At 33.4% G+C, this 14,358-nt stretch overlaps 1 long non-coding RNA gene across 2 annotated transcripts; it reads left to right on the top strand.

The window, feature by feature from the left end:
• The first annotated feature begins 260 nt into the window (after positions 1-260).
• Positions 261-14,125, top strand: LOC147914815 (uncharacterized). 2 transcript variants are annotated; one of them, XR_015554900.1, is made up of 6 exons: positions 261-336; positions 2,628-2,736; positions 4,029-4,148; positions 12,776-12,874; positions 13,453-13,557; positions 13,998-14,125. It is a non-coding gene; the product is annotated as an uncharacterized LOC147914815 (long non-coding RNA). The 2 variants fall into 2 exon arrangements; XR_015554901.1 differs by lacking the exon at positions 13,998-14,125 and adding an exon at positions 13,922-13,944.
• The last annotated feature ends 233 nt before the right edge of the window (positions 14,126-14,358 follow it).

Here is a 14,358-nt window from a genome sequence, read left to right as displayed (position 1 = left end):
ACTCCTTGCACACACCGTGCCCTACAGAGGCAGAAGCAGTCACCAGGCTGTGGAGAATCCAGGCAGCTCTGTTAGAAGGCCCACAAGTTGCCCAAGGTCTTGTTGTTGGGTGGGGCCGGTCTCTAGGGTGGGCTGCCTGCCCTGGCTGAGCTGGATTAAATCGGTGCTCTAGTGGGTGGGGCAGACCTGGGCTAGCAGGCCCCAGGGAGAACTCCAATGGCGTCTGCCAGCGTCTGTGTCAGCACGCCCACACCAGCCCACAACAATGGCTGCTGCCAATGTCGTGGTCCCTAGAGAGGTCTCACCTCTCACCGAGATGCACTCAGAGCCTATCAGGTGAGTCTCTTTTCCCCAAAGGGCTGTGCACCTTTCTTTCTGCTGATTTTAGGTTGCTTTCTGAAACAGGTGAGTTTGGGCCTGGACCCTTTAAGAGCCAGTTTTAATTTCTGTGTGAACCAGCTTTTCTGGGGATACTCCCCAATGTTTTAGTAGCAGGCAAAGTCAGCTATTATGCCACTCGTCTCGATTGTGCTGGGTCCAAGAAAGGCCCACAGCGGGGGCGCTCCCGGCTCAGGACCCTGCTCCTCCAGGGAGGCTGCGGACCTGTGGGCTGCTCGCGGGCGGCCGTGAGGCGCTGCGGCTTGTGAAGGCAGCATTTTTCCTCTCCAGAAGGGAGTTTCTGCCTCTTCCACCTCCATTAGGATTGTCGTTTGTTGCAGTAGGTCCTCTTATCCAGTTTTCAGTTCTCTCTCAGAGGTAATTTTTCCACGAGTAGTTGTAAATTGGCTGTGTCCACGGGAGGAGGTGAGTTCGGAGTCTGCCCACGCCGCCATCTTGACTTCTCTCCTGTAGCAGTGCATTTAAAAGAAAACATGTCTATGTAGTAAAAGAAAAATAATCACAAAAGCAACAAAAATCGTATTGATTGGCATAAAACAAAATCTAAATGAACACATGGGTACACTATGATCCAGAATGGGGAAATTTACTATTATTAAAGCGTCACTATTTCCAAAATTAACTTAAGATAAATTAAGATACTATTTTATAAACTATTTTTTCTTCAAGAACACAGTAGAAAATTATATAAAAGAAGAAGAGTGAAAAGATAATTGCTTTGTCAGGTATTAACACTTTGTATATATTCACAGTAAAAAAATCACTCTGGTAAGGGCAAGCAATAAACAAACACATGAGTTTCAGAATAGGATCTAGAAATAAATCCACATATACGTACAGAATTAACATATGTCAAATGTGATATTTATATTTTACGTATAAAAGATGGAATAATAGGGATAATAAATAGAAATAGTGGTGAGTTAATTGTCTATACATGTGGAAAGAAATAAAGTATGAAACTAACAATATAGTATATGAGTTAAATTTCAGATGCTTTAATATTAAACCGTAAAGTCAACAATAATTTATAAAGCAAATTTAGGAGGATATTCTGATAATCTCAGGTTGCATTGAGAGGTAGAGGAACTGAGCATACATTCAGCAGAGCACAGAAAACTCATAGTCCATGTTGGAAAGGCAGATATTTAATTTCATCAAAATTTTAAATGAAAAATGATGCTCTAAACCAAAAGAGATATGAGACTGTAATAAATATATTCACGTGTGAGCAAAATTTTTGTGTATTCTAACAACCAAACAATTGGTAAGAAGGAGACAAATCCTCCCAATAGAAAACTGGGAAAGAGTGTAAATGGGCACCTCATGGTTTTCCTGTAGTATTTTTCTATTCACAAGTGGATTATTGAACTCTTTTCTTCCATACGACCAACTTTCTATGTATGTAGGAGCTTGAATTCTGCTCAGTATTCTAACTTTTAAGAAAAATTCACTTAGTATAATTGGATAATGATTTTCAAAAGCTTTTCAATATTTCAAGTGGTCAAAAGAAGAAAAACACTGAATTCTAAATGCTAAAATTCTAAATAATAGGATAATCTCATATAATTGAGGAAATGTAATTATTTTTGAGAAATGTGAATTACATATGAATGTGATTAACAATTTTTACCTTAGTGAAATTCTCTTTTAGTATCTTTGTTTCATAGAGAATGACTCTTAGGAAAGTTTACATATGACAAAATAGTCATGAAGCTGAGTTTTACTGAGAAAAATTATGCATAGATAGCATAAAACCATGCATAAACAGATAAATAGCATAACTATTCTTGAACTGGAAGAGACCAAAAAGTGGCATCACAAACATTACTTTTAAGGATCTAGCTCCTGGAACAATGATTGAAAGTAGGATGTGATGTTTAATAATGTATTACAGAGAACTAAAAAGGAGCTGTTGGTGGAAGTAGACTATTTCCCTAACAGACGATATCTGTATTTGGTTGTCTGAAAATTCAAGAATTGAGTGAGTGATATTGGTCATCACTGCAAGTAATCTAGGTATTTTAATGTAACTAAAGGTCAGACTGGTAAAAGGCTTCAGCCTTGGTAATGTTTAGATGTAAGGGCTTCCTGTGTGGTCGCATCCAGAGAACACTTTTTCTCACATTCCGTGCTCATTTATTAATTTCACGTATGGGACAAACAAAGACATTTGCTTATGTATTTATTTCCTTCTCTTTATATTCTGCCTTGGATTTTATACCAAGAACTATCAAGAATTCTCAAATTCAGACTTTTGTCCCAAGAGTTATGACCTCCTTCTTCTCAGAAAAGACACATTCTGCAAAGATCCTGGCATTTTCCTCTAAAACACAGGTATTTAAAAATTTTAAGATATTAATTTATTTTACTTCATGTATGGTATTTGAAAATTTGTAAAGTAAAATTGGATCAAAAGAAGTTGAACAGAAAGATGAAAAGTTGGATTTATAAATAAGGAGGTATGTATTCAGATAGATGAAATGATCTATAGATTGACTGATAAATAAAGAGAGAGATGATAAGTAGGCAGATCAGAAGAGACTTTTACTTTATTATGATAACCATTAGAAATAAGATCATTAAAAAACTTGGAAGTTAATTCTTAAAATCTATATGGAAAGATATTTGAAAAAAATAAACAAACCAAAATTCTACTGGGAAAAAATACTATTAGATTGTCACATTCAGTAACACATACAATAGCCATGTACTATTTAGGTACTAAAGTATTTTTAAAGCTTACTTGGAAAATTTTTGGATTTCCTTTTGAGTTATAATGTATTTAATGTATAAAATATTCAATTTTGCATAAAAGTCAAGTTGTCGGAATTCCAAAATGCACAAATGAACCTAATAAATAATTGTGGCAATAATAAACGATTAAAACACGACTTCTGCCATCATAGCTTGTCATAGTGAGGAAACAGCAATACAAAACAAAATAGAAGTGATGACTGGTTGAAAGAGAAATGTAAAAAAGCAAAGAGAGTACGTAAGAAGAAGAAAAGGATTCTTAACTGAGAGATTTAAGTTTTCTTGAAAGAGGTAGGATTTAAGTTATATTTTAAGTAGTTACTTTATGATGACAGAGGAACACAAGCAAATAATATATTCTAGAAAGAGAGAAGAGCTTGACCAGAAGCATGACAGTCAGTAAAAACATATCATAATTGAAGAGAGTATTCAGGTATATTTTGTGAACGTGTAGGTAGATGCCACGGGACACAAAGGCTGAAAAGAGTGCAGGTTAAGTGCTATTGGGAGGGCTTTCTACAGCAGGCTTTTTCTTTAAACTTTTATTGATTCTTCAGTGACTATCAAATAATTCAACGCGTGTCAACAATTCGTAATTTTGTAATTTGTAATTTAAAAAGAACGTTTAACTTGAGTTATAGTCCCAAAACAATATGTCATAACAACTTGTTTCTCAATCTTTTATAAACTTTAATGATCATCTGTTCTTAAAAATATTCCCTAATTTGAAGGAAACTCCAAATTTTTTATTAGGTTTAACTATAACCCGGACAGTCTCTTCATACATCATCTATTTTAGTGATGGCATTCCTATGGTCAATGAATTAATAGTAAAGCTTTTGTATTACCTTCAATATATTTCTGCTTTTCAGAAATAAGTGAAGAAAGGGTGACCTGCTCTGAGTTGTGAGTTCTTTCTTCATCCCAGCTGCAGGGGAGAAGAACACCTCAAGTATCTGAAACCAAAGGGACCTCCTGCTTTGAGCATCTAGGTTGGTGGCTTTCTCACTTTTATTTTATTATTTTACTTCATATTTTAAAACAATGTGAAATATGTCTTAAATTTAACACTGCAAATGCACAAACTTTAAAACACAAACAAAACTATAATCGTCCCAATCTTAAAATATACTATGACTGTGAATTATGGCAAAAAAATTACAAAATGTCCAACATGATCTTAGCTATAGAGATTAAATAAATGCATTTCAAGTGAGCAGATAGATTTTGCATAAAGTTATTTTATTTACCATATTTATTCTTTTCATGATAACAGAACCACAATACTGAATAATTTGAGAAAGAAAGAAAACTAATCATTGATTCACACCTTCTGTGAATTTATGGTAATTTTATTTATTTAATTTTAAAAATTGTACCTGCCATTATCAAATATATAAATAATTTGTAGCCAACATTTTACCATTGTTATGTTTCTATTTTAACATCATTATTTTATTTTCCTCATTTATTGGCCATGTCTGATTGCATGCATTTTGGGCAATAGTGTCATTTGAAGTATTGTCTGCTTCCATATTCTAACTTTATAAACAGCACATTGATGCACACAAACTTTTGATGTAATTAACCGTTTGAATATCTGAATATTGAATGAAGTCTTTAGATTTCCACTAGCGTAAATATAGAAGTGTATGAGCAATTTTCTGCTTCTTGGTATAGACAAATTCATTTTAAAAATTAATTGTTCAAACTTTCAATGTCACTTGTCTCTATATCTTGTTTTAATGTTTTTTAACCCTTAAGTTCCATATGTAGAAACTGGAGTATGTTGAGTAAATGTTTCTCCTCAAGATGTAGAAATTGAAAACCTCTCAAGGTCTCAGGTACCGTTAGTTGAGGATGACTATTGGATTGCCACAGATCTTACATTCTATGCTTTTTACTTGTTCTGTGATGGAGTTGAAGGCTACAAACAATATACAAAGAATATGTATTTTTTTGTTTTTAATATTTTTATAGAGATATAATTGACATATAACATTATCTAAGTTTCAGGTGTACAACATAATGATGTGATATTTGTATATATTTTGAAATGATCACCGCAATAAGTCTAGTTAACATCTGTCACTATACAGTTACAAAATTTTTTTTCTTCGATGAGAACTTTTAAGATCTACTTTCTTAGCAACTTTCAAATATGCACTACGGTATTATTAACTACAGTCATATAATGTACATTACATCCCAATGACTTGTTTACTTTATAACTGGAAGTTTGTGCCTTTTGACCTGCTGCCCACATTCCATGCACACCCCCACCCCCTTCTTCTGGCAACCACCAATCTGTTCTCTGTATCTGTGAGCTTGTTTTTGTTTGTTTGTTTGTTTGTTTGTTTTAGATTCCACATATAAGTGAGATCACACAGCATTTGTCTTTCTCTGTCTGACTTATTTCACTTAGCATAATGCCCTCAAGGTCCATCCATGTTGTTGCAATTGGCAAGATTTCCTTCATTTTTATGGCAAATAATATTCCATTGTGTCAAACCCAAAAAATCACCGCCAAGACTGATGTCAAGGAATTTACCACCTATGTTTTCTTCTAGGAGATTTATGGTTTCAGGTCTTATGTTCAAGTCTGTAATCCATTTTGAGTCTATTTTTGTGTACAGTTTAAGAGAGTGGTCCAGTTTCATTCTTTTGCATGTCGCTGTCCAGTTTTCCAACACTATTTATTGAAGAGGCTGTCCTTTCTCCCTTGTATATTCTTCACCATTTGTGGTTTCCATGTCACTCTTCACAGAAACAGTACAGCCCAGCATCCTCGCTCTTTGCCCTCTTCCAGCTGCCTCATCGCAGCCCTGCAGCCTCCCCCTGCTGCCCAGACACACCATTTCCAAGGACAGGATGTGGACCATCTTTTCTGAGACTGTCTTAGGTGATGTGTAGCCTCCTCCACCTTTCCTCTCGACAACTTCCCATCACTGTCCTGCTGTGCAGCCCAGAGTCTGGGACCTATTTTGTTTCTTTGTTATTTATGATCTTTTTCAAAGGAAATAAATATCTCCCAATAATTTTTTTTAAAAAAGAATTTATTGGGCTGGCCCCGTGGCTTAGCGGTTAAGTGCGCGTGCTCTGCTGCTGGCGGCCCGGGTTCGGATCTCGGGCGCGCACCGAGGCACTGCTTCTCCGGCCGTGCTGAGGCCACGTCCCACGTACAGCAACTAGAAGGATGTGCAGCTATGACATACAACTATCTACTGGGGCTTTGGGGGGAAAATAAATAAATAAATAAAATCTTTAAAAAAGAATTTATTGTTTCTCTCCATCTCCCTTTGCTTCAGTTCAGACCTCTTGCCTGGTCTTGCCTTGTAGTAAATTAATTGACCATATGTGTGTGGGTTTATTTCTGGGCTCTCTATTCCATTCCATTGATCAATGTGTCTGTTTTTATGCCAATACCACATTGTTTTGATTATGATAGCTTTGCAATATAGTTTGAAATCAGGAAGCATGATGCTCCAGCTTTGTTTTTCTCTCTCAAGCTTACTTTGGTTCCTTGGGGTCATTTGTCGTTCCATAAAACTTTAGGATTGTTTGTTTTATTTCTGTGAAAAATGCCATTGGAATTTTAATTGGGATTGCATTGAATCTGTAGATTGCTTTGGGTAGTACGGACATTTCAACAATATTAATTCTTCCAATCTATGAGCACAGAATATCTTTCTCTTTATTTGTGTCTTCTTCAATTTCTTTCATCAGTGTCTTATAGTTTTCAGAGTGTAGGTCTTTTACCTCCCTGATTAAATTTATTTCTAGGTATTTTATTCTTTTTGATGCAAGTGTAAATGGGGTCCTTTTCTTAATTTCTCTTTCTGATAATTCATTGTTAGTGTATAGAAATGCTACAAATTTTTGTATATTGATTTTATATCCTGCAACTTTACTGAATTCATTGGTTAGTTCTAACAATTTTTTGGTGGAGTCTTTAGGATTTTCGACATTATAAAAGCATGTCACCTGCAAATAGTGACAGTTTTACTTCTTTCTTTCCAATTTAGATGACTTTTATTTCTTTTTCTTGCCTAATTGCTCTATCTAGGACTTCCAATAGTATTTTGAATAAAAGTAGAATCAGTGAGAATCTTTGTCTTGTTCTTGATCTTAGGGGAAAAGCTTTGAGCTTTTCACTGTTGAGCATGGTGTTAGCTGTGGGCTTGTCATATATGGCCTTTATTAGGTTGAGGTATGTTCCCTCTATACTCACTTTGTTGAGAGTTTTTATCATAAATGGATGTTGAATTTTGTCAAATGCTTTTTATATGTCTATTGAGATGGTCATATGACTTTTATCCTTCATTTTGTTAATTGGTATATTATACTGATTGACTCTCAGATCCAGAACCATCCTTACTTCCCTGAAATAAGTCCCATGTGATCATGGTGTATGATCTTTTTAATACATTGTTGAATTTGGCTCGCTAATCTTTTTTTGAGGTTTTTTGCATCTATGTTCATCATAAGAAAGTGTAGTTTTAATGATATTTTTCTTCTGATTGTTAAAGAGTAACATGATTGATATTAAAAAGTTGGAAAGTTTAGGAAGAGAAAAGAGAAAAATTAGATGAATCCATAAATCTATTAAACATGAAATTTATTCATATTTGGATACATCTTTTTTCAGTCATTTACATACAGATAAAAGGTAATATATAAAACACATGAGGATCATATGCATTTCAAAAATAAAAGATTAATAGTTTACTTACTATAAGTGTGTTTCATATTTATTCTCAAGCTCTTATTTTTTATGGATAGTTAATAAAAATATGGATTTATATTTATGTAAGCATTTTTGAAATTAGAATGTTATGTATTACATATATAAATTCAGAATTATATTTATCCATAATTTATTTTGTATGGTGGCTGTTTTTCAAAACAGTAAGTATTTTTCATAACATAATTATAAATGTTTTTCTGAAGACAATATGCTTACATTCAATTATGTAACTTTTCTTTTTTAGATATGTAAAATTTTACTTTTCTTCTTCCTTTTGCTTATCACTATGATCATTATAATTTTATTATTGTAAATAATAATTTAAGAAATCCTTGTAAATAACTGTAACACCTATATCATTATTTCTTTGGAATTAATTTGTACAAAAATTCTGGGCCAAGAAATATGCATATAATTAAGGCATAAAAATTGGCATTTTTTTTCACAAGTTTTCCCGGTGTTTTAAACATTATTTCAATCATAATTTTAACACATAATATCTATAAAATTTATCTATTGTAGTTTATCAATATTTTAAGTTATTGAGTATCTGTGTCCTTTTAGATTTCTAAACCTTCAGAATTTTGAATAAACATATTATTTTGAAAATTTTTGAACCTGAAACTTTGTTCTTATTTCTGTTTTTTTTTTTTCCCTATCTAGACTTCTAGAAGTGCAATATTGCTCAAAGATTTTAACAGTTATTGGCTTGATAAATATTGTTTCATTTCCAACACTGGCAGTAATTTATAAATACATATGGACTATATACTTTGTTATGCTTTCAAAGGTACAGAGTAGTAAAATTTCTCATCTTTCATAAGTGAAAAATTATACTTTACATATATATTTCTATCATTTCTATACAAAGGAAAACAATCCTTTCTTTTTTAGCCATTTGAATTTCCTCTTTATAGAATAAGCTAGTCAAACCCATTACCCATTTAGCTATAGGAAATTTTCTCAATTTCAAATTACTATATTTTCGTTTTGTCTCCCTTTTGTTTTGTTTACTATGGAAATAGTAATAATAAATACTCGAAAACATTATTATGAGTGTTAGAGAAGATAAGATATAAGAACTCCAACCAAAATCGTTTTCAACAGAGTCGTCAATGATCCCCACATTGCTAAATCTCCAGTGGTCAATATTCAAACTTTATCTTGTTTGACTTGGCTTCTACAAAAATACATTCTTCCAGTTTGTGTGACTGTTTCTCTCTGATGATATTGTTTATAGTTTTCATTTTTTTTCCCTGTTCCTTACGCAGTATCTATTTTCTCTTCCATTTTCTGTTTAAGTTATTAATTATGTATCATTTTGGAATCATTTTGGAAGCTACTTCAATACATGGTATTCTTTGTGTCTCTATTGACCTTAAAAATGATTCAAAAGTATATGAATTATATCACTTCTGGGTAAATTCCCAAGTTTCAGTAACTTCAGATGTTTTCTCATGCTGGTGAATTCCTCACAAAAAAAAAATTCTCCTATATCATGCTTTAGATCATTCATCAATTTAGACATTCACTCAGCAAATATTTATTGACTGCTTACTTTGCGCCGGATATTCTCCTAGCTATTTGGGATTCAATAGTAAAAAATTATATCTCTGAACTCATGAAGAGACTCTTCCAGAGGGAAGAGACAAAAAGCAAACAAAGACATAATGAATAAGTAAATTGTGAGTATGACTATGCAAATTATGAGAGTTTATTAAAAGATAGTATTAAAAAACCCCAGGATTTCCTATGTTGGAGTCTCTGTGTCTCCTGAATCTCAGTTCACTTTTTCTAGAGAATAACCATTTTTCTCCACTTCCAGTTCCTGACAGGTGGAAGAATGATAATCTCTTTATGGCTTGGAACAGGAAGGGAAAATGCAGAGATTGCTTAACCCCTACCCTTCCTCAGTATAATAAACCTCAACTTGATTTTGGTTCTAATCTTTAGATACTGAGGTTTCATTTTTCTTATTCTGCCCATCATAATAACTAATATTCACTGGGTATTTCTTAAATTCTAGGCAAAACATCTGCTGTAACTATTCTTCTCTTATCTCCTCTCCCATTCTTTCATTTTTTGTCTTTCTACTATTTCAATTTATTGCTACTAATTTAAAGGGATTTCATGATGAATCAGAGATGAACTCATATGTTCAATATGCCACGTTTAATCAGAAGTTCCTTTACATATTTGATTCCAAGTGGAAAATGCATGTCTAAATATTCCAATCTTCTTCATGGAAGAGTGCTTCCTGCAAATTTCTCTAGTCTGGTTGGAATAACTTTGACGTATGGTTCTGATTGCAAATCCAAGGATAGCAGAATTACCCTGGTGTATCCACTCTCTGCCAGTAGAACATGGAAGCAAGCTTGAAATGATGAGAACACGTGAGGCACTGCCCTGAGATACTACCCCAAAAGATGCTACTTTCTTAAGAAAAAGGAAGTCTGTGGAGTTAGAATAGGCTTGGGCTACAGCTAGTCATTTCCTGAGGAAATTTTTAAGACTTTTCTTTTTGGTACTCACACAACGCCGAGAATATCTGTTTCTGCACCTAAAACATCCAGCTAGAATTATGAATTCTCCCTAAATTTTAATTCCTATTTATGCTTGGTTTCTCTGTACTGTTTGACTTTGTGGTTATATTACAATATAAATAGTTGCTTATATCTCATGCAGCCCTCTCTCCTATACTTGATAACATATGTCTAAGTTTTAGGTAGTCTCAGTGAAATCACGAAACCATTATCATGTCTAGGGTGATGATTTTAATCCAGTTAGTAATAGAGGCCTATGTGGGCCTCCAAAATAGACTCCAGATAAATCCTGCCCACACCACATTCTCTGCTTTTCCTGGTCATTCTAGTTTCTGCATTGAGAAACATGCAAAGGGACACAGCTGAGAAAACAAAAGCAAATACAAGGAACACTTATTTTTGCATTTTTCAAGAACTTTCCTGGAAATTTTATTCATAAGTGACATTAATCCTTCTCAAAAGTTATTGCTTCCATTTACTCAATTCTCTTACAGAAGTGAGTTTTCTTGAACCTCTCACATGCCAAAGCCCACTAACGCAACATTATGACTAACACCGAAATCCTATAACTTTTATGTCTCAATCACACCCCCTCCCATGCACACACACACACACACACATCCATTTTATCACTTTATCATATGTGTGTGTATTTCTTTGCTTCTCATTCTTCTTCTTAAAGTTTTTTTATACTTCACCTATTTTTTAATTCTATGGCACAGAGAACCTGGAAACCTGACAAAGAAATACATTTTCTTAAAATACAGGACAATAATACCACCTGAGTAGGGGAAGAAATATCTTATGGTATAGCTTGGGATGGGGAAGGAGGGAACACTCACACGTTAGTAAATGGAGTCTCCAAGAAATTTGCTTAAATCTTTGCCTAAGCTGAATGGGTACCGTAAAACAAATATAAAGAGTATGAAGACCTATCACCTGTCCATAGTTTTCTATTGATTCCACTCTGAGAATCTGAAGAGTAAAAGAACAAGCATACAAAAGCAGAGATTTCAAGTAGGGAAAGATCAACAATGTCAAATTATATCCATAAGCAAGCAAGATCATGATAGGTATGTCACTAACAATATCCTTAGTGACTTTCTTGAAAGCAATTTAACTAGGGGCAGAAGCAGAGTCCCAAGTGGAGATGATGAAGGAAATAAAGGGATGTGGAGATAGGAGTCAACGAATTTAAACTGTTCTTCCAAGAATTTCAAGAGAGAAGTATGGGAAAGAGATAGTTTGATGGCTAAGAGAAGAATATAAGGAGAAAGGGTGGCTGTTTGTTCATTTTCTTCTCTTGCCTTAAATTATTTTTAGGTCTGAGAGATGTGAAATGGCTTTTAAAATAAATGGAAGGAGTTAGATTAAATGAAAGGACTAAGCAATGTACTGGGAGATGGGGAAGGATTTTCTAAATGCAGGTACAATGGGACAAATAACAGAAAATACTGGTAGACGACTATTCTAAAAATACTTAAAATTTCTATAACAAAATTTTAAAAAGAAAATCAAGCAAAAGAAAAAATACAAGTAGATCAGCTAAGGAGTTGATACGTTGAATATATGATAGGCTCATTGAAATAAATATTTACAGCACTGAAACCCCCAATGGGCAAAAAATGTCAGCAGATTATTCACAGAAGAAATAAAAATAGTATGTTCATTAAAGAAAAGTTCAAATTCAAATAGCTGAAGAAAATGTAAATTAAAATATAGTGTCAAGAGTGTGTGCCTATAAAATTTCAAACTTAATAACAGACTTGATGACAAACTATAATGCAATATTTTCTTGTCATAGAAAAAAATGCAAATTACCTCAATATTTGAAAAGATCAGAATAGTCAGATAAATTATGGTCTATCCATGAGAGTGAATATTATGCAGTCAAATTAAAATCATTATTTAAAAATGCAGTGATATGTTAAAACATTAAAACTGTTTTAAATAGGTAAAATAAACATAGTAAAGGTAATAAGTAAGATGATGGTGGTGTGGCTTCTGAGTGAAACAATTAGTGACTGGATTTTAATTTCTTTTTTATCTTTTCTCAGATTTTCAAATGTTATAAAATTATTGCATATAACTTTCAAATGTTTTGTTTGAAAAAAGGAAAAAATATTTCATTCTTGCATTTGATACTAAAACTAATATTAAGACCATCAATTCCAGAATAGTATTACATAACAAATTGGCAGATGTGCAAAATCATACAGCCATGTAAGGCCTAGACATCTCTTTGAAGTTTGATTATGAAACACTCAAAAATTGTGAATAAACATATAGAAGCTAATGTTGAACAAATTCACTGATCTCTTTCTCATAGTCTGTTCTGCCCTGTGGTCTTTATGGAAATTAACTGCAGTGGTTCTGTGGATTGTCTGCTTGCTGCTCCTTGTGTCTGTTGGAATCTTAACCACAAAATGTAAGTCTCTGTGAAAGAAAAGAAGTTGGCTTGTTCACTGCTCATAGAAAAGAATCTCTTTGAGGTCATTTATTTTTATTTTCTAATTTAACTTCCTGAGCACCGGTTAGTTACATTCTTGCCATTGTCTCTGTACTAGAGGTCATTTAAAGAGCCACATCAAGTTACTAACCACATCCTTATCTTGAACTTTCATGCCTTCACCTTAGGCTCGTTTATGCTGCTGGTCTCATCCATCTGGAATAGCTCTTCTTTATTTTGCTGTCAACCTTTATTTCTTACTTAACCTCACATCAGCATTACTTCTTCTGAGAAATCTCCCTCAAATTTTTCCTTATCAGAATCAATTGCTCTATAATCTATGATCTTACCTATATTATGTTAATTTTCCTGTTAGATTTGTATTATTGTTAGATTTGTTTGTGTATGCCTCTTCACTTACATTGTGCCTTTTGGAGGTCATTGATAATGTGTTGCTCCTATTAGTGTTCACATAACAAATAAAGTGTTTTGTGTAGTAGCAAATTTATCTTAGGTTAAATGTGACAACAAAATTAGATTTGTGATCTTGTCTTCAGTAACAGAGAGATATTCAGGAAATCTCACTTCCAGTCAGCAAACAGGTCAGAAGGGACTGATTTCAAGGAATTCAGGGATTCAACAACTACCAACAAATGCTCAAGGTAATTTAGGAAAAAGATCATGTGTTTTCTAAGAGTTAGAAAACAACTATATCTGTGTGTTTATTTGTGTGCATATAAAATAATTAATGAATAAATAATTAAATGAACTATATCACACACATATGATGCAGTGTTAGATATTCAGAAACATACTTACTAAAAATCCACTTAAATTTGGAAGTTATAGATAATGCTGACATATTAACAATTTTCTGATTAGAATTACAGTGTTATAAGTTATGTCTTAGCATTATTGAAATTAGTTAACAGGGCAGCAATTTAAAGTGGGTTAACACATTTTTATCATTTAATTTGTGTATTAGCTATCACTTAGTTTTCACAATTTAAATATCTGTTTTTCCAGTTATAAATGTACTGATGGAAGACATTTAGATTTGCTCTAATTTTTTCTTTGGTTTGGAAATGTCATCCTTGTGAAGACAGTTGGCACCAGCATGGAAAAAACTGCTACTCTTTTTCTAGAAATTTGATCCCTTGGAGAGATTGTATACTTCATTGTTCTACTTCACTTTCAAGTTTTCTTAAATTAAATACTGAAAAAGAGATGGTAAAGGCAAGTATATGTTTCTTATATTTTAGTAAGTTTCTCCAGTAGTTATTTCTTGGACTCTAGGCTTTCCCTCTTCTGAAATCACTATTTCAACACAGGGAACTTTATATGATACACATCAGATCAGTCCCTTTCCTGAAACTCTTCCTCAGGGCCTAGTACAAAGCCCCTAAACCAAGACAGTTGTGCAAATTTTATTCATGTCTGAACTCTTGCAGCTTCCTTAGTTA

Source organism: Ceratotherium simum, chromosome 17, assembly GCF_057802395.1.
Source record: "Ceratotherium simum simum isolate JZ-2026a chromosome 17, ASM5780239v1, whole genome shotgun sequence".
NCBI classification, from domain to species: domain Eukaryota; kingdom Metazoa; phylum Chordata; class Mammalia; order Perissodactyla; family Rhinocerotidae; genus Ceratotherium; species Ceratotherium simum.
The sequence above is the reverse complement of the archived record's forward strand: the minus strand, read 5'-3'. Positions and strand labels throughout refer to the sequence as shown.